This window comes from Myotis myotis, unplaced genomic scaffold (assembly GCF_014108235.1).
Source record: "Myotis myotis isolate mMyoMyo1 unplaced genomic scaffold, mMyoMyo1.p scaffold_m19_p_3, whole genome shotgun sequence".
Lineage (NCBI taxonomy): Eukaryota > Metazoa > Chordata > Mammalia > Chiroptera > Vespertilionidae > Myotis > Myotis myotis.
The window spans coordinates 112675980-112701906 of NW_023416335.1; the positions used below are offsets into that span (position 1 = coordinate 112675980).

At 47.0% G+C, this 25927-nt stretch overlaps 1 pseudogene; it reads left to right on the forward strand.

The window, feature by feature from the left end:
- The first annotated feature begins 610 nt into the window (after positions 1-610).
- LOC118650551 lies at positions 611-17980 on the forward strand (annotated as a pseudogene).
- The last annotated feature ends 7947 nt before the right edge of the window (positions 17981-25927 follow it).

A 25927-nucleotide genomic window follows, 5' to 3' on the forward strand; every position in this document is an offset into this window, starting at 1 on the left:
GGAGATGCGGGAAGAGACTGGACAAAAATCGTTCACCTATGGATGAGGACAGTGGGTGGGGAGTGAGGGCGGAGGGTGGGGCGGGAACTGGGAGGAGGGGAGTTATGGGGCGGGAAAAGAGGAACAAATGTAATAATCTGAACAATAAAGATTTAATTTAAAAAAAAAAAGAATTTGAGACAAAAATATCTTCTTGAGATTTTAACTCATAATGCTTGTCACAACCTGGAATGACTGGGTGTAAAGGGCTTTAATATCTCGATCCTTTCAGGGTCACTGCCATAAGGATCTGCACCATTGACAGATACCAGTATTTCTTTCCTGGTGAGTTACACAATGACACCCAGAAAACTGTCATGTTTCATTTAGCTGCTTATAGTATTGTAGGCAGCGGGAACAGCACCAGGTGTCTGACCCATGGGGTCAGACTAAACCTGGGTTTAGTGATCTTGGTACTTGGGTTCTGGCTAGGAAAGAAGTCAAAGCAAGACACAAACTGTAAGAGAACATTTATTAGGTAAATTACAGAGTTAGAAAAAGTAATTTTTTAAAAGAAATGGGCTTAGGAAACAAGTTATAGAGGTAAAGGAAAGGCCTTTGGAGCTTGGGAATGAGGAAGTTGATGGTAACTTGCTTTGGGGAGGGGGAGAGGGAGGGAAGAGAAAGGCACAGGCTAGCTCCTGGGAAGGAGGGAGAGAGCATACTGAGTCCTCCTTCCTAAGGGTTTTAAGGGAGGAGATTTTAGGAGAGATTTCAAGGAAAGCTTTTAATGGAATATTTAGTAATTTTCCAGGTGTCCACTTAGGATTGTGGTCTCCATTGATTGACCAACCTCAGCAGGGCACTTGTGGGAGGCAACCAATCAATGTTCTCTCTCACATTGATGTTTTCCTCTCTCTGTATCCCCCTTCCTTCCACTATCTCTAAAAATCAATGGAAAAATATCCTCAGGTGAGAATTAAAAAGGAAAAAGAGCCCTAGCTGGTTTGGCTCAGTGGATAGAGCGTTGGCCTACGGACTCAAGGGTCCCAAGTTCGATTCCGGTTAAAGGCATGTACCTTGGTTTCGGGCACATACCCAGTGGGGAGTGTGCAGAAGGCAGCTGATCGATGTTTCTCTCTCATCGATGTTTCTGACTCTCTATCCCTCTCCCTTCCTCTCTGTAAAAAGTCAATAAAATATATTAAAAAAAAAAAAAAAAAAAAGACGCCCTAGCCAGTTTGGCTCAGCGGATAGAGCGTCAGCCTGTGGACTTAAGGGTCCTGGGTTCGATTCTGGTCAATGGCATGTACTTTGGTTGTGGGCACATCCCCAGTAGGGGGTATGCAGGAGGCAGCTGATCGATGTTTCTAACTCTCTATCCCTCTCCCTTCCTCTCTGTAAAAAATCAATTAAAAAATATATGTATATTAAAATTTTTTAAAAAGATCCAAATTAAGACTAACTTATTTATTGTATTAAGTCTAGTTTTAATTTGGCCTGTTCTTTGCATGATACAATAAGAACGGCAATTGATTACATAGGCTTCTTAAAATCTGTTTTGTTGGACTCTCATGATTGAGCTTTAATTAGCCTCTCAGGGCAAAGAAGCTGAGCCACCTAGTAGCCATCAGGTTTTTCTACAATACCTGTAGACTTGGGTGAATTCCTCAAGTTCTTGTGTTGTGGCAAAATGCACAGGAGAAGGATCAGCCAGCAGTCCGAGGGAGGAAAGTTTAAACTTTATTTCACAGACCTGCTAGTCCAGGGTAATTCTGGATCCAAAGCCTGAAATGAACTCGTGGGGAGGCTCTGACCTATGCATCTCCTCCTGTGGTGGGCCCCTGAGGGTCCCCGCACCGCAGCTCCGCCCAAGTCAGTTGTGGTGGGGCCCTGGGGTTAGGCTCTGCAGCTCCACCCAGGTCAGTCAGAGTGGGGAAGTAAGACTACAGTTTTAACCACATACTGAACTAGGTAGCAAGCCCCCCCCACCACCCCCATTTTCATTTTCATTCCCCACTCTGTTCCACAAGGTATTCTTAGCCTTGGGGATTACAAAAGACTCAGAAATTGGGGATGAGGTCGACAACCGCTCTAGCTACTTCCTGATGAAGGAGGATGACATAAAAGAGGGTTCAGTATCCCAAGTCTTCCCCATCTTCCCCAAGGGGGTCATCCGAGTAGCAAGGGCAGAGAAGTTCTCCTCCTGGTACCAGTCTGGGGTTCCGGTGACACTTGTATGAAGACAGAATAAAACTGTTAGAGAAAAAAACAAAAACAATAATTATCCAGATAGGAGGGGATAAGGAGATTCAGGTCGGTCAGCTGGATCCACCATCTTCTTGAAGATGATCCACAGGGGGTGGTTCAGGTCAGAGGTCCCCTTCCACTCTGGATGCTGATTGTCCAGCTGGTGGGCTGCTTTTACCCAGGAGTGGTGGATCCAGGTGTTCAGACCTGCAACTTTGAGAGCTGAGGGGGTAGTTAGACGACTGGATAAGGTCTCTTCCAGGTTGACTTAAGGGGTTCCTTTTTCTAATCTTTTACCCAAACCTGGTCCTCAGGCTTGTGAGGGTGCACAGCTATTCCTAGAAAGATGGGCAATCATTCAGTAACCCATCTATGGACTTCAAGGATAGTTTTCCCAAGTCCTTGTAGCTGTTTCTGAATTTCTAAGTTCCCTATTTCCCCCAAATCTCCCTTTGGCTGAAATAAGGGAGGGGGTCTGCCATATAGGATTTCAAATGGAGAGAAGCCTACCCTAGCTCTCAGGGCACAGTGCACCCACAGGAACACAAGTGGTAAGATATCTATCTAGGGTAAGTTCGTCTCCTGGCATAGCTTAGCCATAGCTTGCTTGAGAATCCGGTTCATGCATTCTACTTTCCCTGAACTCTGGGGCCTGTAGGCTGCATGTAAGTTCCACTTAATTCCTAAGGCCTTAGCTACCTACTATACTACTTCAGCTACAAAGGATAGGCTATTATCTGACCCTGTGGTTAATGACATTCCATACCGCAGAATTATGCCCTTCAGTAACGCCTTAGTGACTTCTCTCGCCTTCTCTGTACAAGTAGGATATGCCTCAATCCAGCCTGAAAAGGTGCTGACAAAAACTAAAAGATATTTATTTCCTCTACTAGGCCCTATTTCTTTAAAGTCTACCTCTAGGTCAGTGATGGCAAACCTATGACACGCGTGTCAGAGGTGACACGCGAACTCATTTTTTTGGTTGATTTTTCTTTGTTAAATGGCATTTAAATATATAAAATAAATATCAAAAATATAAGTCTTTGTTTTACTATGGTTGCAAATATCAAAAAATTTCTATATGTAACACGGCACCATAGTTAAGTTAGGGTTTTTCAAAATGCTGACACACCAAGCTCAAAAGGTTCACCATCACTGCTCTAGGTCTTCAAAGAGAGCCTGCCACAGCACTGAATTCCTATCGATCCTACAGGACCCTTCCTTGCATTGTTCTGTGCAGAGTGGGCAGCACTGAGAGACTGAGGTGCATAAGGAGGGGAGACGGGCAATTAGATAGTATCTGTTTAAAAAGGCTTCTAGAGCCGTCTTCCCTAAATGGGTAAGTTCATGCTGCTGTATGTAGTACTACTCTATGAGCTAACTGTTCTGGAATGTAGACCCTATGATCTGGGAATATCCACCAACCTTCTTTCGTCCTTTTACCCCCTTCTCGTTGGGCCCATTCTTCTTCTTGAGGGATGTATTTTGGAAATTCAGGTAATTCAGGAACCAGCATGATCTGCGATGGTGCTGCCCGCTCCTTAGCACCTAGCCTTGCCGCTGTGCCTGTGCAACGGTTCCCTTCTGACACTGAGTCTTTTCCTTTTTGGTGTCCTCTACAATGGATGACTGCCACTTCCTTGGGCTCCCAGACTGCTTCTAGTAACTTCAAGGTCTCATTCTGATTTTTGTTTCCTTTTCCTACGGCCGTCAGGAGCCCCCTTTCCTTGTATATAGCCCCATGGATATGCAGGGTAGGAAGGCATAGCGTGATTCAGTGTAGATGTTGGTGTGCTTATCCTTACTGAGATTTAAGGCTCTGACTAGGGCCCAAAGTTCTGCCCTCTGTGCTGACCATCCTTCAGACAGGGCCTGTGCCTCTATTATCTCAAAATTTGATACCACTGCATACCCGGCTCCTCTTTTTCCTTCATCTAGGAAGCTACTGCCGTCATGAACAACACTAAGTTCGGATTCTGTAGAGGCCTATCTGTTAGATCTGGCCTGCTAAACGTCCTCTAGGACTTCTAGATCAGCGGTCACCAACCGGTGGTACACAGACCACTAGTGGTCCATGAAGTCCGAAAGGTTGGCGACCACTGTTCTAGATAATCATGCTCAGGGTTCCCTCCACGATGGGTAGGAAAGTGGCAGGATTAAGAGTTCTTACTGCTTCTAATATTATTCGTGGATTTTCCCATAGGAGCCCTTGGTATTGAGTTGTCCGAGCATGAGTCAGCCAATGTTGCCCCTTAGCTTCCATTAGGGTGACAACAGCATGAAGCACTTTAACATTTAAGTTCTGTCCCAGAGTGAGCTTGTCTGCCTCTTTGACTAATAAGGCTGTGGCTGCAAGGCCCCTGAGGCAAGGGGACCACCGGAGGCAACGGGTCAATCTGTTTGGAGAAGTGGGCTACTGGCCTCTTCCAGGGTCCCAACTCCTGAGTCAGAATTCCTAGGGCTACCCTGTTGTTCTCGTGAATGAAAAGGTTAAAGTCCCGTGTCACATCTGGGAGCCCTAGGGCTGGTGCCTCAGTGAGCTTTGTCTTTATGGTCACAAAGGCTTTTTCCTGTTCAGGACCCCAGTTAATGGGTGCCTTTTCCTCTCCTTTTAAGGCTTCATAGAGGGGCTTAGCTAGATCTGAGAATCCTGGGATCAATACAACAGAACCCTGCTGCCCCTAGGAATTCCCAAATCTGTCACTGGGTGCTGGGACTGGTATGGCACATACTGCCTGTTTTCTTTCAGTCCCTAGTCTTTGTCTCCCTTGGCTAATTTGGAAACCTAGCTATTTGACTTCCATCTGACAGATTTGAGCCTTCCTTTTGGACGCTCGGTAACCTGTTTCAGTTAAAAGTCTTAGAAGGGTTCATGTTCCTTCCCAACACTGAGTTTGCATGGAGCTAGCCAGTAGGAGGTTGTCTACATATTGGAGAATGCACCTCACATCCAGTCCTGGAAATTTGGACAAATCTGCTGCTAGTGCTCCACTAAGAAGAGTTGGGGAGTTCTTGAACCCTTGTAGCAGTCTGGTCCAGGTGAACTGTTCCTGAGCCCCTGTGGTTGGGTTTTCCCACTCGAAGGCAAACAGAGGCTGACTGGAGGGTGCCAGCTGAAGGCAGAAAAAGGCATCTTTTAGATCTAGACATTTAAACCATTCCGCTTCTGACAGAATGAGTCCCAGGAGGATGTATGGATTCAGCAGCGCCAACTTCAGGGTTATAACAGCCTCATTAACAGCCCTCAGGGCTTGTACTGGTTGGTAATCATTGGTCCCAGGGTTCTTGACAGATAAGAGAGGGGTGTACCATGGAGACTGACACCACTTACGAAGTCCCCATTGAAATTGGATACTGGGGAAATTCTACAGGCTGTGCCCAGGCTTCAAGTCTATTAGAACTAGGGCATGGTTCTTAGCCAGGCCTGGGGGATTTCCTTCTGCCCAGATCATCGGGAATTCTTTCTCTAGTTCAGGCTCTAATGGTGAGTCCTTTGATTGGGAGATATTAAGTCTCCATTCTTCCTCCCTAGGCACTGCTAAAGACAGGATCATTGGAGAGGTCTTCTCACCTAAGCGCAGTTGTGCTGAGCCATCTGGGGCAAAGGTGATTTCTGCTCCAATTTTGGCTAAAGGGTCTCTGCCCATTAGAGGGACCAAGTAATCTGGTATGTCTTCCAATTTAAGAGATCGGTAGTAGTGAAAGGCTGGTAGTAAAAGATTGATCCCCCCTCTTGTGGGGTCCCACTTTATCCAATTATGAGACCCCACATTTCTCAGAGAGGCATCTGGTAAGCCAGGAGTGGTTTGGGTCCCCAATCAGCTGAGCGCAAATGTCATCCAACTGGCTCTGGAGAGTCTGGCTTGGGGGAGACGGAAGGAGGTGGTGTATCTAAGCTTCCCTGGTTAGGCAAAGAGGCACTGGGTACCACTTGAGGCACATATAGAGGTGGTAGAACTGGCAGGGCTTCTTCAGGGGGTTCCTGCATAATAGGAGGCTTATTCTCCTTCGGTGGGGCCTGCCCTTTTCCCTTATATACAGAAAACTGGATCCAAAGCAGCTTAAGCTCTGTTATTTTTAGCCACTGGTCAATGTAAGGTAACTGGTCGGGATGACCTGGGTCTCCTGTGATAATTCTGAACATTCCTGATCATGGAAACATCCAATGTGCCCTCCAGTGGCCATCCTACTCCAAAATATGGCCAGTCTATTTCACACATCCTTTTCAACTCCCAGAGGACTAGTTTTACCCCATAGTTCCTAATAAACCCCTTTTTAAAATTCCTTAACATACATTCTAAGACAGTAGAGTTTGAGGACGAGCTTTTACCCATGTTGCAGGGAGGGACCAGGTTGCCTCCTTTAAAAAAAAATACCTGAATAAAAGAACTAATCAAAATAAGGCTATTTTCTAACTTCATTTGTCCTTGGGTATGGACAGCAAATGACACTAATCAGATTTCAGATTTCTGCTATCAGTCTCCCTGAATACATTGGCATAAGCTATTTAACCTCTATTTAGGGAGGCAAAATGCAAATCATTTACTCCCAAGTGTCCTTGATTTAGATTAGACAGGATTTACAAGATGGCTCCAACTTGCAATTTAACCATCTCAGTTCCCCTATTCTACTTGCCCTGGCTTACTGGCCTGTCATTTATTTAACTTTCTTTCAACATTTCTCTTTACCTTCCTCCATTACACCAAAGCCATACTTTCTTTCCAGTTAGTTAGAACTCTTAGCCTTAATTTTTAGATGACATGTAAATAATTAACACTCCTCAGATTAGCAATACATTCATATTTTTTAAGAGACACAAACAGAAATTTCACTAGCTAAACAATTTAAACAAATAACAAAGAGACATATTTAAAGAATAAAGACAGATAACATTCTCCACTAAAAACTTTGAATCACCATGGAAATGCGGGAGAGGTTTAGAAGGGTTTAAAAAAAAAAAAAAAAAAAAAACAGAAACAAACAAACATAAAACCCCAACAGTAAATAAATACTTTTACAGAGGCGCACACCACATTTACAGCCAGTCTGAGTTTTGACTTCCTTCCCAGGAAGTCCCAGAGATGGTGAATACCGTCTAGAAGCCGTTCCTCTATAATCTGAGCTGTTCTGAGGTAAATAATTACCTAGATAGGGGCCAGCTACCTCTTCTGTCCCATAGGACAGGCCAGATCTCAGACCCATTTCCTGCCTCTTTTGGGTCCACCACAGTCCCTCCAGGCCCTGCGAGTTCAGGAACTGGTGAATGTGCCAGTGGTGCACCTTCCTTGGGTCCCAGAGCCCGAAGCGAGTGCCCCGAAGTCCACTCTCATCTGCAGTGGCCTAAGAGCCAGCTCAACTGACGTTTCCCAGACAATGCACCAAATGTTGTGGCAGAATGCACAGGAGAAGGATCAGCCAGCAGTCTGAGGGAGGAAAGTTTAACCTTTATTTCACAGACCTGCTAGTCCAGGGAAATTCCGGATCCAAAGCCTGAAATGAACTCGTGGGGAGGCTCTGACCTATATATCTCCTCCTGTGGTGGGCCCCTGAGGCTCCCCACAGCTCCGCCCAAGTCAGTCTTGGTGGGGCCTTGGGGGCATGCTCTGCACTCTGCCCAAGTCAGTCAGAGTGGGGAAGTAAGACTACAGTTTTAACCAGATACTGAACTAGATTACAAGTGCCACCCCCGCGCCTCGCCCCATTTTCCTTTTCACTTGACGTTTCCAATGATGTTTTGAGGGTCCTTTCTTGCCATCTCTCAGGAAAGCTACCTTTGTTTCTTTTTTATTATTATTACTTTATTTATTTATTAAATCTTTATTGTTGAAAGTATTACATATGTCTCCCTCTTTCCCCCATTGACCCCCGTTAGGTCCCCCCCTTCACCCCAGGCCTTCACCACCCTATTGTCTGTGTCCATGGGTTATGCATATATGCATACAAGTTCTTTGGGTAAACCCCTCTCACCCACCCAGCCTCCCCCACCTTCCCTCCAAGATTCCACAGTCTTTTCCATGCTTCATTGTCTTTGGATCCACTCCATTCATCAGTTTATTTTGTTAATTAGAATTCACAAATGAGTGAGATAAGTGATACTTGTCTTTATCTGACTGGCTTATTTCACTTAGCATAATACTTTCCAGGTCCCTCCATGCTTCCAAAGGGTAAGAGATTCTTCTTTTTTTACTGCTGCATAGTAACCTTTGTCTCTTACCTGGAAAGACTGCTATCAACCATGCGACCAAGCAAGGTACCAAGCTTTCCCCACTGGGCTCTTACTGGCTTCAATGTTAGTTTTCATTTTTTAAAGATTTTTGGTGACATCCAGAGTCCAGGCATGTTTCTCTCACTCAGACATGACATTTCAGTCAAAGTCTTGGTTAATAAAATCACAATTGGAAACTGGTCATATTAAATTAATGCAAAGAAATGTATTATTGTGACTCACTTATTAAGAACTGCCAAATTTTGGAGGATTTAGATAGGGAGATAAATATATAATTGATCAAATTGCTTTAAAAAACAAGTCTCTTTGTATCTGGAAAGCAAGAGGAAAATCCTTGTCCTTTTAACAAAGTGGAAAAGAACCAAATAGTAATTCTGTAATAGTTTACTTTTAAACTTTAAGTTTTATTTAATTAAATTTTTATTTAGGAAAGTGCATGCTGGGCCTTTGTTCTGAGAGGCTTTAAAGACTGGGCATATAGGGGAGGTAACAATAGAATTTATGAGCTTTATACTGATACTAGTAGCCTGGTGCATGAATTTCATGCACATTAAAAGGGAATTAATTAGCAGAAATATTTTAATATTGCTATTTGCCCTTTCTCTATAATAGAAGTGTGAGAGATGAAAGGAAATTAGTAAAATGTATATGAAAATAATATATAAATTTATTAATAAATAAGCAGTAACAAAAGGATATAACAACAACAAAGGCATGATATAAAAACAACAAAAACATGAGTGAAAACACTTTCCAAGTGCTTGACTAATTTCCCTTGTGATGAAGTATTTAGAACTTTAACTGTAACATCACATGCTCTTCAAACTTGAGAGAAAGCAACATATAACTGACCATGTGCAAAAACGGGTTCAGGTAGGAATATTCCTACTCTGTCTAGAGCAGGGGTGGACAAACTTTTTGACTTGAGGGCCACAATGGGTTCTTAAACTGGACCGGAGGGCCGGAACAAAAGCATGGATGGAGTGTTTGTGTGAACTAATATAAATTCAAAGTAACCATCATTACATAAAAGGGTACGGTCTTTTTTTTTTTTTTAGTTTTATTCATTTCAAACGGCCTGGATCCGGCCCGCAGGCCGTAGTTTGCCCACGGCTGGTCTAGAGTTTGTTCTTGTGATTTATTAATAATCATCGCAAATGCTGGGCATCACAGGAAACTGTCGTTGAATTAATTTAAATGGGAGGACAGTGTCAGACGGGGACAAATCAATTCTTGGAATCAGAACAGCCTCTCCAGACAGCCTCTCAGAACAGCCTCTACAGACTCTGTTAATACTCCAGCTTCGATAATGTTAGGTTGTAATGTTTTGATAATAAATCTGGTACCATTACAAAGACCCCATTTACTATTAAGATTTCTCAATAGCATGATGATTGCACCACTTTTAATTTTAATTTATGACATGGCATTCCTGAAGGAGTAACACTATTAAGAAATTTGATGGCAAAATTTTCCTTTTCAGCATCATCTGTTGAATCAATGGAATCATCACTCAAATATGTATGAAAATCTCCATCGAGTATATCCAAAATATCTTCATTTACTTTTTGAAGGTGCTCATTTTTTTGGACAAAGAATTGCATATTTAGATACATTTTTAATATTATCTATAGATATACTATTTCCAAAGGTAGCTTCAATAATAGATCCATTACAAATCATTTCACAGGGGATTTCAATAATATCCATTCCTAAATGAAAACTGCTATCAAGTTTGCCATCTCCAAGTGTTACTAACCATCCACTATAAGCAGAATCCTCTGATCTCATATTTGTTGTAAGTGACAACTTTCTGAAACATCCCCAAACATTACAGTACTTTAAACTCATTTGTATGATGGCCAATCCCATAGCATGTGGTACAATACTGAGACATTGTCCAAAATCCCCTCAAAGAAGAACTTTCCCACCAAAGACAACATTCAAATTCATAATTTCTCTTAGTAATCTGCCTATGGCATTTATAGCATGACTGGATGCCATGATGTATTCATCAATAATGAGAAGTTGGGCCTTTTTAATAGTTTTAGCAACTTCACTGTTTATATCAAGGCTAGAAAATGATGGACTTACTCCGCTCAGATAGATGGACTCCACTCTATGAAACCAATCCCAAGAGAGACATCCTGTTATGCCCAGATTTCAGGATCCCCAAGAAACCACACCAGGGAGCCAGCCGTGTCCGATGCAAAAGCATAAGAGTCTTTATTCAAGCCCGGGCTTGGCTCCCCCAGCCTCCTTACCGACGCAGCAGCGAGATGAGAGAGAGACCGAGCTTTGTGGGTAGAGGGGTTTTATAGGGGGGTTGGAGTAAGGGGAGGAGAGAGGACTGCGGGCCCTGCCGATTGGCCAGGCGCAAGTCGGTGTCTTGTTACACAGGATGTGGTCGTATCTATGGAGCACACTTCCCTTGATTATCATTGGTTAGTTTAAAGAAATCCTAGGTGTGGCTAGCAGAGGTTTGGGCTTCCGGGAAGAAGCTCCTTGCTGAGCACATGGCTGCTGCCCTAAATGGAGGATTCAGGGCAAGATGGAGGGTGTAGCCCTCGCCCTTTCACATCCCTCCTTGTCTGCCTCCGGACTTAGCCAGCCTTATCTTTGTAGCCTGGGACAGAAAACTCTTCCTACAACTTTAGTTTCTAATTGTTGGGCTAGTGACCTGTAGCCTTGCCTTTCATGTTCCCCAAGGCCCTGATCCCTTAGGAGACCTAGAAGAGCAGCCATCTCTCAAAGAGAGTCCCTGTTAAGTTATTCCTGAGGCTCTCATAGAAGTTGGAAATAAATAAAGGATGGTTAGAAGAGTGTAGAAGAAGTTGAGGGTAGTCTCCTTCTCGGTTTCAGGGACCTTAGGGAGCATACAGAAAAGGTGTTTTAAAAGACAGGAGCCCTAAAGAGATCAGAAAAGATTCCTGGTGACTTACGTCTGGGCCAGCCAGACATATGCAGCACCTTGAGCCCTGAGGGAAAATCTTGTTAGCCTTCTCTAGGAAGATTAGAAACTGCCAGGTGTCCCTCATCTTCCAAGCTGGATGAGTTTAGGGTCGAATTTATCTAGCAAAAGGTCCTATTCACACCCTCAGAAAGCAATCCTAATAGAAAAGCCAAAGTTAAAAAGCAATCATCCTGCCCTAGCTGGTTTGGCTCAGTGGATGGAGTGTTGGCCTGCAGACTGAAGGGTCCCAGGTTCGATTCCAGTCAAGGGCACATGCCTGGATTGTGCGTTCGATCCTCAGTGGGGGGCATGCAGAAGGCAGCCGATCAATGATTCTCTCTCATTATTGATGTTTCTCTCTCTCTCTCTCTCCCTTCCTCTCTGAAATCAATAAAAATATATTAAAAAAAAAAAAGCAGTCATCCTTTTTTCCCCTGTCCTTTGTTATTTTGATCTTTATCTGTAGCCTAGGTTGGTCTCACAATCCTTACCTCTACCTCGAGGATTTCAAAAAACTCAAAGAAAGTCATCCTGAACTTAACTCCAGACACAAAGGAAGGAAGAGAAAGAAAAGAAAGTCTTTCCAGTCAAAGGACAAGGATCTCTCTCTCTCTCCATTTGAACTAGTAAGCTGACAGGGGAAAGCTACAGGGAAGGGCCTTGTGTGAATTTACTGTGTTCCTGGGTGCATGGATGTGGTATTGCAGTTGGCGGGGTGCCTAGTGCAAACTTCCCCAGTCCATATCTTCCACTTTTCATACACTTTCTCTGACTTGCAGAGGGCATTATTGCAATAATGTTAACCAGAAGAAAAATAAGTTAAAATTTAATAGACTTTCCTCCTCACCCTTTTTTCCTTCTGGAAAATTGGTATTAACACTGTTTAATTGGTATTCTATAATTGGTCACTAATTTTTTTTAATATAACCTCAACCTACAATAGGAATTGAACATTTGTTAATAAATTTAACATGAAAAATATGTGAATGGTATATTTTGAATGGTTAATAACAGTGAGGTGATTCAATAAATGTTATTAGAACAAATTTACTAATGGGGGGGGGAATGAAACCTCAATGCAACACATCTAAACATATTCCAAAAGACTTATGACAAGAGAGAGAGATAGAAAGAGAAGGGAAAGAAAAGAAACCTAGTTTCATTAGAAGAAAAAAAAAATATATATATATATATATATATATATATATATATGATAAAAATGACCTTGCTAAAACATAATACCAAAGGGAAAAACAAAATAATGTAAAACTTAAGTTAAATCATAAAAATGATGGTCAACTGGAAATGAAAATGCCACATGACAAAGAAAGATTGACTACCTTTATACTTAAAGAGCAGATATAAATTAGTAAGACTCCAATTCAACCACCGCAGATCTGAAGGATGTCCCACAGAGCTGCTCTTGCTCCCTGTTCAGACACCTTGTTCAGACACCATTCTGAGTGGGATGCTGTAATTAGAACTAGTGAACCTTCCAATCTCCTCTTCCCAAGATCCCATTCTAACCTGCATTCTTGTTTATCTCTGTCACCCTATGAATTCTAAGCCTCCTGGGATGTTAAGCCTTAGATCTAATCTCTGCCATTCCTATTCAACACGCCTTCATCTTCCATAGTGCCCTACGGAATGTGACAGGGACCTCCAATGTTCTCGACTTCTGTGAAAACAGTGTCTTCCCTGCCCTTGTGCTATGTGAAATCTGTAGCCCCTGAAGAAACAGCTTCCCATAAAGTCCTGTCTTCCTGGTTCCCTGTTACTATTTCAACCAGCCCCTCATCTTTCTTATAACATTCCAGTGTCTTTGAAACACAAGCCATTAGATTGAACTGCCCATACTGCTCCTTTTGCTGTCATCTGGCATTTTCATGGTATTCTGCCTTTCCTTGAAGATTTTAGCTCCTGAATTACTGTGCATTTCTTTCCACCAGGACTCCTGCCATTTAGAGGACCTTGCTTCCATAAAGTCTATCCACACATCATCCTGGTCTCTTAGTTCTTTTATCTCCTCACTTTTCATTGACTTCTTCCCCAACCTTGGCCATATACTTTCCTTGTCATACTTCATACTTCGTTAACAACAATAACTGCCCTGCCTCCAAAAGCCCAATTTCAAGTACACCTCTTTCAAACCACCTTACTTTGTCCACTAAGTCCCACTCCAGCAGTCTTTGAACCCACCTCCAATCCACTGAGATCTGCCACCACTTTTTAAATTACCATGACCTATCCCATGTTCCTACTTTCCTCCTTATCCATCACTATAATCATCTTCCTTGCATAATACCTTAATTCCTTTTCTCTTTCTGTCCCATTCATCTGACAATACCTTTAACTTTGGCTGAATCCAACTTCCCTCTTTTTCCAACTGTCCTGAGCATGAGCAGCAAACATTATTGGAGAAAAATAAACAACTATCTTAGTTGGTTTTCACTAAACGTAAGACGTAAACCTCTGGTGGGTTCTCAGAACTATCCAGCAAGCCTATTGCATGTCCCTATTCAGTTAGCTCTAGAAACTAATACTTCAAACCTCTTTTCCCCAATCTTCAACTCCTCCTCCCCTCACACTCTCAGCTGATAATTTCACTATATCTCTGAGAAAATAATCACCAGACCTTTCTCATACTCTATCATCAAATCTCCTAACACCTGTACCTAGTATTAAAATGAGTAAACTCTTCTGGTTTCTTAAGGTCACACCCTCCTCCTCTTTTATACTGGAACCCATCCCTGGAAAAATTTGCTCCTGCGACTGTCCCTTCTCTCATTCACAACATCCCTTTGTCTCTCCATGGATCATTCAGTTTCAGACATAAACATTGTGACATCTCTCATCTTAAAAAAAAAAAAAACCCTTGACTTTCCATTCCCTCACCAGGCATCAGATAAGTGTTTCAAAAGCATGAGTCTATTAGTGTCTGCACTTTCTCACCATCCCTTTGCTCTTGAACCCACTCACTTATCCTCACAGCACCCCTGAACTGTCATTGCTAAGTCATCAAAGTCTTCCCTGTTACCGAAGCCAACGGTCACTTTCCAGTCCCCATGTCCCTCTACCTCTCAGCAGCATCTGACAGGTCAGCATCAGTCCCTCCTTTAAAAAAAACTTTCTTCACTTGATTTTCAGGACACCCCACTTACCTGGCTCCCTCCTACTGCCCCTCTTGTTCCCCAGAGCTATCTTAACCTTCTAGATGACCCGATCCTATATCATGGCATTAAATGTGATCCATGCATTCCTAATCCCTGAAAGAGTACCTCCAGTGTCCACTTCTCTCCTGGGCCCATGTTGTAGCTCCATCTTCCTATGAAATTATCTCCATTTGGAAGTCTAATAAGAATCTTACACTTAACATATCCAAAGTCAAATTCTTTCCTTTAAATTTTTCCCTTCCAAAGTCTGTTCCATTTCAGGAAATATGACAACCCATTTGGTCAGGCAGCAAAATCTGAGATTGGAAAATAACCTCGGCTCTCCCGGTGCCCCCATGCTTGCCCCATGTTGAGGTGCAAACAGGTGAAACCCAACACATCAACTTGGAGGAGGACCAGGGTGAACAGCAGCGGCAGCAGTGGCTCCAGAGTTTGCAGATGCAGCCCCAGCCCACCAGCGGCTGGGGAGCAATGAACCACCTGGGGACTGACGATGACATGAATGAGGACTGAATGGCAGTAGAGAGGTCTCGTCAGGAGGAGACTCACATCTGTGAAAAATGCTACAGAGAGTTCTTCAGCCTCTCTGAGTTCTTAGAACAGAAGAACAATTGCACTAAACACCCACCTGTCCTTATTATGAATGACAGTGTGGGGCCGGTGCCTTACGAAGACTTCTCCTGGGCTGGGCTGAGCCACCAGCCATGCAGTTCAAGCAGTAAGGATAGTCATAGGGAGGATGGTGGCATCTCAGGGACATGGAGAAACCAGGGGCAGAGTCTGTCCTGTACTTAAAGATGGAGACTGCTCTGCCACCCACACCTAAGCTATTTACCCAAAAGCAAAGTGGCCAACACTAACGTCACTCTTCAAGCACTACCAGGCACCAAAGTGGCGGTGAATCAGTGAGTGCAGACGTGCTGCCTGCCCCTTGCCCGATGCCACAGCATCCTATGGGGCCTGGAACAGATCCTGTGTCTTCAGCAGCAACAGCTATAGCAGATCCAGCTCACGGAGCAGATCCACATCCAGGTGAACATGCGGCCCTAGCCGGAGCTGACACCCTGAAGACCTTAGGCAGCCACGTGTCCCAGCAGGTTTCTCCGGCCTTGGTTTTGCTCAGCCAGAAAGCTGGAAGCCAAGGTCTGTCTCTGGACACCTTGAAACAAGCCAAGCTGCCTCACGCAAACATCTCATCCACCACCAGCTCTGTGCCCCCAGGGCTGCTGTCCTTCGCCCTAAGGCCGGATGGGCCGAGGGTGCTCCCAAACCGCATCCCAGGTGCTTTGATACTCCCAGCCCCAAGCTCTGTGCTCTTCTAGAGCCCTTTCTCCACTGTGGTGTTAGACTCATCCGAGAAAGGGAAAGGGAAGCCGCCCAACGTGTCTCCAGTGGATGTCAAAACCAAAGATGAGGCCACCCTCTTACAGGCAGAATTTTAGTAGCAAGGTTTTGGGGACTGATAACTCCTTGCAAATCCACCTCCATTCCCATGCTGGAGAGAGACCCTTCATGTGCTCTGTCTGTGGCCACTGGTTCACCACTAAGGGCAACCTCAAGGTACACTTTCATCGACACCCCCAGGGGAAGACACACCCCAACTGTTTGCCAAGTTCCACGAAAAAATGATGGCAGGCAATAGTGTTCGCTATGCACTCTCTGTACCTCTCCCCATAGATAAATTGAGTCTCTCTCTAGACAGCAAACCTGTCCTGGTCACAGGGACACCCAGTGCAGGTCTTTCTCAGATTCTCTCTTTGGGGACTAACCCCAAGGACCTAATGGGTGTCCCACTGGTCACCGACCTGCAGCCTGGGCCTTCTCCAGAAAGTGAGGATGGACCCCTACTCTCCAGGGTGGGCCAAACCATAATTCCCAAGGGTTGGTAGTTTCTAAGGGAAAGGGGCACCCGAACTAGGGTCAGAAACTCTCAAGTTGCAGCAGCTGGTGGAGAACATTGGCAAGGCCACCACCAACCCCAACCCCAACGAATGTATCATTTGTCACTGTGTCTTAAGCAGCTAAAGCTCCCTCAAAATGCATTACCACACCCACACTGAGGAGAGGTGATTCTGCTGTAAGATCTGTGATCAATCCTTCTCAACCGAAGGCAACCTGAAGACACACCAAACCAACACCTCCATGAAGACCAGCATTCATGCCCCATCTGCCAGAAGTTTACCAATGCAGTCATGTTGCAGCAACATATCCAGATGCACATGATGGTCAGATCCCAACACACCCCACTGGAGAGTCCCTGTGACTTTATGGATCCTGAGCTGATGACGGTCAGTGAGAATGGCAGCACCAGTGGCATCTGTCACGATGACACTATTGAAAGCATCAATGTAGACAAAGTTGCCTCCCAGGATGCTCCCAGCAACTCCTAGAAGGCCCCCATGCCTCTTCCCAGCATCCACTCCATATCACACACTCCAGGGTTCACCATAATGCCCCCCTCCCTCCCGGATGCCTTGGGGAAGGTGGGTCCTGCTCCTGTGGTCCTGCAGCAGCAGAGAAAATGATTCAGTGGAGAGCGATGGCTTGACCAGTTACTCTTCCTCCTCAGTGATGGGAAATCAGGAGTATCAGGGCCAAAGTCCAATCATCCTGGAGAACACATCCTTTCAGCTCTCTCCCCGGCCAATGGCCAAGCAGAAAGCAACAAGTCCAAGTCTCCTGATGCTGGTGGCAAGCAGACAGCGTGGACAATAGCCACACTGAGGTGGAAGGCCAGAGCAGTCTCCCATCAACATCTGTCTGAGCCCAGACAACCTATGTCAAAGTCAAAGTTCCTGGTGCATTTGGACCGGCGACCATGTCTCCAGGCATGGCATCTTTGCTAGTGGTCCAGTCACATAGCCAGGGCAAGAAGCATGCCTGCACATGGTGTCGGAAGAACTTCTCATTGGCCAGTGCCCTCCAGATGCATGAGCTGACTCACAGTGGGGAGAAATCTTTTGTGTGTAACATATGTGGGCAAGCTTTCACCACCAAAGGCAACTTGAAGGTCCACTATATGACACATGGCACCAAAAACAGCAGAAGGAAGCTGGCCATTGAGGACACCATGACTCTTCTGGGAACAGGCACAAAGAGAGTCCCAGAGGTGTTTCCCAAGGAAATCATGGCCCCTTCAGTGAACGTGAACTCTGTTGTGTGGAACCAGTACACCATCATGCTCAACTGTGTGATCTGGCCATGAAGACCAACCAGATCTCCGTGATGCAGAGCAGAGGCATTCCTACTCTCCCAGTTTCCCTGGGGGCCAGCTCCATAGTCAATAACACCACTCTCTCCAATGGCTCCACTGGAACTGGACCTTTTGTTGTTGTTGTTTTAAGAACCCATCTCCTCCTGTTTGTTTTTTTACTTATGTGCAAATGTTTACAGTTGTGAACACAACTTAGACTTGTCCTACAATCACGATGTTGCTATCCTGCTTTGTAAAACAAAACAAAACAAAAACCCCCACACATACAAAATAAATACAGACTAGTAATTTTTATTTTAATTTTTGAAAGAAGTGTGTATAATAAGCAAATGCTGAAACTTTGCTCTAATTGTTTAAGGAGGAAGAAGGAACGACCCTAATTTCTGGGTGGAGGAGTCTTTTCCCATCAGTATGTAAATGTAGATCAAAACTTATATAAAGCCCTAACCAGTTAGGCTCAGTGGATAGAGTGTCGGCCTGCGAACCCAAGGGTCCCTGGTTTGATCCCGATCAAGGGCACAGACCTCTGGCACATACTGCGGTTGCAGGCTCCTCCCTAGCCCCGGTCCTGGTCAGAGCTCGTGCAGGAGGCAACCAATGGGTGTGCTTTTCTCACATTGACATTTATCTGTCTTTCCCTCTGTCTAAACATCAATGGAAAAATATCAAGTGAGGATTTAAAAAACCAAAAGACATATCAAAAGTTGGTCTCTGAGTTATTGCACCTGACTTTAGGATAAAAAATATATATGTATTTCCCAAGTTGTGCCTTTCCTTCTGGAATTGTGAGTGAACACAATACTAGTATCTGTTTACACTGTGAAGTAGATATAGTTAGAGGACACACTGGATGCTTTCTCACTGTTATACCTTGTGAATGTATGATCTATGGAGAAAACCTGCTGATGCTGACAGTTGGAAAATAAATTTTTGGATACCCCCCTCCAAAAACAAATCCCCCCAAAACCTGAGAATGATCTTTGATTGCTCTTTCTACCCCACATCCAACCCATCAGCACATCCTGTTGGCTCTTTGAAATGCAGATGAGAGTAAACCAACTACTTTCTCACACCTCCACAGTTATCAATCCCTCTCAGGCCCCCCCCCCCACCCCAACTCTAAGGAGACTAGAGTGCATCTACTCTGACCAATTGTAGTCATGTTTCACACTCCAGTGATCCTTTTAAAACTCAGACTAGATCATGTTACTCGCTTGCCTGAAACCACCAGTGGCTTCCCATTATTCTCATGTGCAGAGAGGGGCCTCAATATGGCCCACAGAGCCATAGATCTGGCTTCCATCAACCTCTTTAACCTCATTTTCTAACTCTTCCCTTGCTCACTCTGCTTAACCACACTGGCCTCTTCCCTGTCCTCATTCATGCTAAGTACTTTCATTCCTCAGGACTTTTGTTCTCTTCATCCCAGTCACAGAGGCAACTCCTTAACTTCATTGAAGTCCCTGCTCAAAGTCCCCACCTCCAAGAACCCTTCCAAGTCCACTGGGTCTAAAATAGTCCTCCCAATTCACCATCCACTTTTCTTCTCAATAAGGCCATGTGATGTCATTATTTGCAGATTTTATATTTGTGAATTTGCCTTTCCAAAATTTAGAAAAATGTTGAGTTGCCCAACACTTATGTTCCTAGCTGAGGTCTAACAAGCCAACACTGCCTTTGTTTTAGTTCTGTAAAGTTAGTGGTGCAGAAAAACAAAGAGAGTTGAGTCAGCCAGAGAAGAAAGGAAAGGAAAGGTTTAATCTGCGTCCCCAGGCTAAATCTATGAGCCCCAAAGGCAGGGCCAGTGAATTCGTGCCAACAGGGAAGCGGGGGCTCCTTTTTATACAGGTGTTTAATGAGGGGCGGGAGGCATGAGCTGAGGAAGTTCCTGCCGCGGGAGTCAGCATGTTGACCTAACATCCCAGCCTTTTGGTGATGGGGGCGCCGGTTTGTTCTGACTACTTCCAGCTGACCAGGGACGATGAGGGGGGCGGTTTAAAGGGTCAGGCAGAGGCAGGTCGGAGGGTAGCCGAGTGTAGAGATGGAGCAGGAGCTGATTTACAGTCACCCGTGACATCTCCACGATCCAGGAGCAGATGAACTTGAGGAGGCAGGGGGCTAGGAGAAAAAAAACACAGATGAGAATCAGGGGCCCTATCATGGGTAGGACCCAGGTAGCTAAGGGGCTTTGGAACCAGCTGAAAAGAGAGTTGTCCTGGGAGTGTCTTGCATGTAGTTCTTCTGCACGTTTTGCTCCACTACTCTGGACTCATTGATTTAGTAGCAGCATTCCTCCTGAAGGAATATGCAGGTTCTTCCTTTTTCTGCAGTCAGAAGGTCTGAGGCACGCTGGTTCTGTAGGGCTACCTGGGCTACTGATGTTACCTGCCTCTGTAGGGAGGCTAAAAAGGTGGTATTAGACTCCAGAGCTAACTGGAGCTTGTCATGAAATCCTGAGCAGAGACCAGACTGTTCCCGAGGGCCCCCCTGGCGAGGCCTACCGAGGCAGTGATACTCACCCCTAACATGGCGGGCCCGGGGGCGGGATGAAGGGAGCAGCCAGGCGAGCTCCAACTCTCCATACAAGGTTAGCTGGGGAACTACTGTGACTATGAAGCAAGGCCCGGGATCAGAGGAGTTTATGCAGTTTCTTAAGGTACCATTGCACCAAAAGAAGGTACCTAGGCTGGCCTTGGTGAGACTGGCTGCGTTGTGGTTTTGGGTACAGTTCCAAGTGACTTGTCCCCCAGTTACCAGATTAGTGGTCTGGTAGCATATCCGTGGGGGCAGGGTGGGCTCTGGAGTTTCGGGAGTCATTATGGACCTTGAACCTCCACAGATAAGTGGGTGGGGGTGGGTGTAGGTTACTCAGGGCCAGGAGGAGAAGGAGGAGGGGGAGGGCGACTAAGGGGGACCTTAGTGGGGCCCAACACCTCATATTTATAGACGTCATGCTGCTCCGGGGTCCTCTTGAGTCTGGAGAGGTGGTGCCATGATGGGTCGCCAAGCAGCTTGGCCGCAGTGGGGGTTGTGAGGATTACAGTGCGCAGTCTCGTCCACCTAGGCTCCAAGGCTTTTGGATGTAGATTCTTTTTTTTTTTTTTTTTTTTTTTTAGCACCAAGCAACAAATGTAACAAACATGGTTGCTTTTTTTTGGATGTAGATTCTTAAGGAGGACCGCGTCACCAGGGTGAAGGGCTGGTCCTCGCAAGCCCTGGTCGGTTGGCTCTGGCTTGGGCAGAAACCTGTCTGTGTGTCCTCAGAGCAGCTGCCTGAGTAAGTAAGGACAGACATGGGAGATACTTACCCAGGGGAGGAGGATCAGTAGGAAGACAGTGGTTGAGCAAGAAGGGTCTCCCATATAGGAGTTAAAAAGGGCTTAAGAAGGTGGGGCTCCTTGGTGTAGCCCAGATTCTTGTCAAGACCATGAGCAGGAGGTTTGGCCAAGAGATGCGCATTTCTAGAAAGAGAGTTTAGTTAGATGGTCCAATAGGTTGGAATTGAGTGGCTATGATGAGGGTTCGAGCCAGTGACAGACAAATCCAGCAGGATGTAGAGAATGAGGGAATGATGTTAGAGAGTAGATGGAAAGTTGTGTTGATGAGGGTGGGCAAAGGAGTAGTTCCAGGGTTCGTAAATACAGAGTGACACTAGAGGATTTCCCATCCCAGACAGTAGAATTGATGACTTCCTTATCATTCCATGTCCATTTCACCTAAAATATTAAAAACATGAGCTTCTTCCAGAGTAAAAATTGGAGGGTCCCTTGCCAGGTAAGAGCCTGTGAGGAATGATAGGTCATCAGGTTCTGGATGGTGTCGCTGAGTCCTCTTCGGGGATGGTGGGAGGCATTTGGTGAGCCTGAGAGAGGTAGGTATTGCAGTGAAAGTGGGAGGGAATGTTAGAATGCGCTGTTATCCAAGGGAAAAGAGAAAGGGAAGGAAAGGAGCAATGGAATCCAGGGACCTGGATATGAGACTGGAGAAAAGGCAGGGGGCGGGGAGGGGCAGAGGGAGAGAGGGAGCAGGCTCCCCTGTTCCCAAGCCTCTAGCCACTTGGATTTTAAAGCTGCCACATTTTTTCCTAGAGATAATGATCTCAGTTTCTGATAATAGCCGGACTGTTGAGTAAACCTGTGCAGTCAAGGAAGTTTCCTTTAAGAAGGGTGGAGTGGGGGAGGGCAGAGGGGCAAGAAGGCACTGAGGTCAGAGCAGTTTTAAGGGAATTAAAGGGGATGCCCTTTAATGCCCATTAAAGTTGGCCGTGGGATCTACTGGGCTCAGTGAGGGGGTCCCTTCACCATGTCACGTCATTGAAGAGCTTTGCAAGAAGACTACAATTGTGAACCCAGAGGTGAGAGTACCTAGTGAGCCTGAGGAAGGAGAACATTTCTTGTTCAGAGGAGGGGACAGTCACAGAGGTGATAAGGAGATAAGGCATCCACAGTCCAAGGAATGGCGCAGCCCTGTGGGGTGAGAGAGTGAAACTGAGATAGGTGACTGTGGTCTGGGACAACTGGGCCCCATAAGGGGATGCATGGTAGTGGGGGATTGGCGTCCTCGTGGAGGGGGCCAGAAGCAGAAGGAGCAAGGAGGCTGAAGGGCTCTGAGTGAGCTGCAGAGTGGCCTCTAGTTTGGTGAGAATATCTCGTTCTAAAAGGGGCACGGGGCATGAAGGCATGACTAAGAACAAGTGGGTTATAGGGCTATCATCAAGGAGACAGGGAAGGTGTCTGGTGGTCAGCAGGCAGATGAATTTGCTGTCAATACCCATGACTGAGAATGTGGAAGGAAAAAGGGGCCCTGAAAAGGAGGGCAGGACAAAGAAGGTAGCCCCCGTGTCAACCAGGAAGGAGACCCGCATACCCACTACCTTCAGCGTGACCCTGGGCTCAGCGAGGGTGATGGGGGTCATCAAGTCCAGGCTCCTTCAGTCTTCATCCAGTCCCAGCATGGCCAGGAGCGGGTCATGACCTGGAAGGACAGCCCCTCCATGCAGGGGCACAGAGGGCCCGCCACTTTTCCAGGGGCAGTCACTTTTCCAGTGACCGCTTTGACCGCACACCGGGCAGGGCTTGGTTGGAGCCCGGGGCTGCGGGCACTGCTTTGCCCAGAGGCCTTCATTTCCACATTTGAAGCATTCTCTGGGTGGTGTTTGTCCTTGCACCCCCACCATGCACAGCCCCCTTGGGGTCATGGGCAGCTGCCGTCGGCCGCAGAGCCACAACCAGGACTTGAGTTTGCAGGTCTACCTTCTGTCAAAGGCAGGCCTCTCGATATGACTCTGCCTGCTCCTCACAGGCATTAAAACTTTAAAGGCCATGTTCACTAGATCTTGGACCAGGATCTGAGGGCCATTCTCAGCCTTTTTAAACTTTTTTCCAAATATCTGGGGCCAACTGCGAAATGAAGTGGGTGGCTAGGAGCTGGAAGGAGAGGATGGGGTGTGGACTCGGACTATGCCCTCAGTTTCTGCTGCCTCCTCAGGGTTAGAATGGATGCAGAAATGTAAGAGGCTGTTGAGGAAGGCAGTCTTTGGGTGGCCTGAGAATGAGTGTTAGTTGGGAAAGGCTGTTTTGGAGCTCACGTTCTCAGGATTTGGGCCCTCAGGGATAAGGGAGAAGGTGGCTTCTGGTTAAGAGGGTCTGAAGAGAAAGAGCCGAGGCATTTTTTCAATTTGAGGAAGATCAGAAAGTGAGAGAGAATGGCTACTCAGATAATATCCTTCTCAGCTGCAACCTCTCACAAAGGGAACTGGCTGGCCACCTATGAATTCAATTGCTGGCAGTCATGGGGGCAGAGATTTGGCGGAGCACACAGGGGAAGGCGAGCACTTAGAATTCTTAGAGGGTACAGTGTGGGGCATGAAAGGGCTGCGTCCCCAGCGGGAGTCCGGGCCGAGGAGGGGGGTCGGCCTCAGAGAAGCCACTGGAGGGGGTGGCGTCGCGAGGCCACCGACGGCCAGAGTGGTCACCGGGGCCTGCAGCAGTGAGCCGAGGAGGCGTTTTGACGGGCGCGGCAGCCTAGAGCGCCTGACCTGGCTGCGGTGGCGCGGATGCCGCCCCGAGGAGCTGGTCCCGGGAAGACGGGGGTGCCCTTGGTAAGGCCCCGCAAGGAGGCGGAGCCTGGACCGGCGAGAGGTTGAATGAGGCTCGCTCTCCGATGCAGGAATAAAGGCAGGGGCGGAGAGAGAGCCAGGAATAACGCCCGTTTGGGCCGGGTCGGTGGACTTGGGAGGCGGCGGACATTCAGTCCGGGGGTCAGGCGGGCCATCAAGGCCAGAGACAGAACCTGAGGAGCGTGAGGGTGCAGAGGATGGCTCACACCAAGCGCAGAGACCTGTCAGTCCGGTTCCTCTGACCACCCTGACTACCCCGCGCAGTAAGGGAACTGCTTGCTTGAGCGGCTGAAAACCCTGGAGTGGGCTCCGCTTCTTCAGGGCGACCCACTGGAGTCAAAGGCCGAGAGGTGCCGGGAGCCCGTGCCCACCTCCTCCCGGCTCCTGGCTCTCCCCGGCCCCAAACGCTGCGTCCTCGCAGCTCAGCGCTTCCAGCAGGAGCATGCTGAAAGGGCGAGGACTACGCCCTCCATCTTACCCTGGGTCCTCCATTTTTGGGCAGAGCCATGTGCTCAGCAAAGCTTCTCAGCAAGAAGCCTCTGCTAGCCACACCCAGGATTTCTCTGGACTAACCAATGATAATCAAGGGAAGTACACGCCATCACTATGACCACATCCTGTATAATGAGACACCGACTCACGCCTGGCCAATCGGCGGGGCCCACAGTCCCCTCTCCCGCCCTTACTCCACCCCCCTATAAAACTCCTTGTCCCATCAGGCTTCGCTCTCTGCCACTGGGCTTACCGTTGCATCGGTGAGTGTGGTCGGGGAGCCGAACTAGTTCGAAATAAAGGACTCTTTGCTTTTGCATCGGACTCGCTGGCTCCCTGGTGGGCTCTTGGGAATCTTGAAATCTGGGCATAACAGGGCACAGGTTTCTATGGCAGGGTTGCAAGGGGGGCGGGGGCGGGAGCAGGAGAGGTGGAGATGAATGATCCTGGGCAGGCCCAGGAGAGGTATCAGAATTTCTTGACGAATGCGGTGAGGTTGGCGGAGAAGGACCCCAGCCACTTTTCAATCACCCTCAGATGCCGCAACCTCTGGGTGTGGGGGGGGAGGGGGCGGGCCTGCGAATGCGTGTGTTTACTGACTGGGGAAGCAGGCGGGGGTGGGGGGGTCGCCCGGCAACTTGAGTTTCTGGCTCCTGCAATGGCTGCGAGGGTGGGGGATGTGGTGGGGTCGCCTGATGAGTTGAGCTTGCAGTGGTCCCTGGCAGTGGGAGGAAGAGGGGGGAGGTCAGCAGGTACAGGAGAAGGTGTTGCCAGAGGGGGGGAGTGGAGGGAGGAGGAGAGGGTGGGGATGGCAAGGCAGGAGGGACTTTGGGGGAAGGGACAGGGATGCAGACAGAGAGAGAGAGAGAGACTTGGGCATATTTCCTGGTTCGTCGGCAGAAATTACTGAGATCGGTATGGATGGTAAAGTCAAAGTTTCCATTTTCATACTGAGGCCATGCTACGTTACAGAAATAAATGAGGCATTTAGGACGCAAGTCCGGGGCAGGCCTAGTGTTTAGCCAGGTTGGCGGGCAGGCACCCTAGAGGTGTGCTCAGATCAGATTTGGAATTTCGATTCCCCATGCTCGATACCTGAGGCCAGTAGCCGGGGCCAAAGGGCCAGCGTCCCAGAGGTTTGGCTAGGGCTACGGACGGATGGAGGAACCGGGGAGGATAGGGACATCTCCGCTATCTTCTGGGATCCAGAGGAGCCCTTCCTGGAAGGGTCCGGAGAACAGGGCAATCTCTGATGTGGCTGCGTTTTACAGACAGACGCCGGAGGGCGACCTCAGGAATCGACAGGGCAGGACTTACCACTAATGTTGCCAAACTGGGAAAGCTGCCAAGAGAGCTGCTAAGCCTAGGAAATGCGGTCCTTAGGGGTCCTGAGCCACGAGGAGGAAGAGGAGGGCATCCCGAGCTGTGGAGGGACGGCCAAATGGGGTGCTCGCACCACCCAGGTTTCGGCACCAAATGTAAAGTTAGTGAAGCAGGAAAACAAAGAATTGAGTCAGCCAGA